General features: G+C 46.7%; 1 long non-coding RNA gene across 1 annotated transcript in view; it reads right to left on the bottom strand.

Moving 5' to 3' along the window:
- The window catches only part of LOC119594035, a 42871-nt gene that overhangs the window by 19787 nt on the left and 22855 nt on the right, over positions 1 to 229 (bottom strand). The gene's annotated exons all lie outside the window — the stretch shown is intronic.

Here is a 229-nt window from a genome sequence, read left to right on the forward strand (position 1 = left end):
AAAGAGGAGAAAGAAGAGAGAGAAAGAGGGGAGGAAAATAAAAAAAGGGGAAAGGGAAAAAAAAATGAGAGGGGAAAAGGGGAAAGGAAGAGAGAAAAAGGGCGGGAAAAGAAAAGCGGAAAGCGGGGGGGGGGGGAAAAGGAGGGGAAAAGGGAAGAGGGAAAAAGAGGGGAGGGGGGGGGGGGTTAATGGGGTAAAAAAATTTGGAAAGGAGAAGGGGAAAAAAAAA

Source organism: Penaeus monodon, chromosome 33, assembly GCF_015228065.2.
Source record: "Penaeus monodon isolate SGIC_2016 chromosome 33, NSTDA_Pmon_1, whole genome shotgun sequence".
Taxonomy (NCBI): domain Eukaryota; kingdom Metazoa; phylum Arthropoda; class Malacostraca; order Decapoda; family Penaeidae; genus Penaeus; species Penaeus monodon.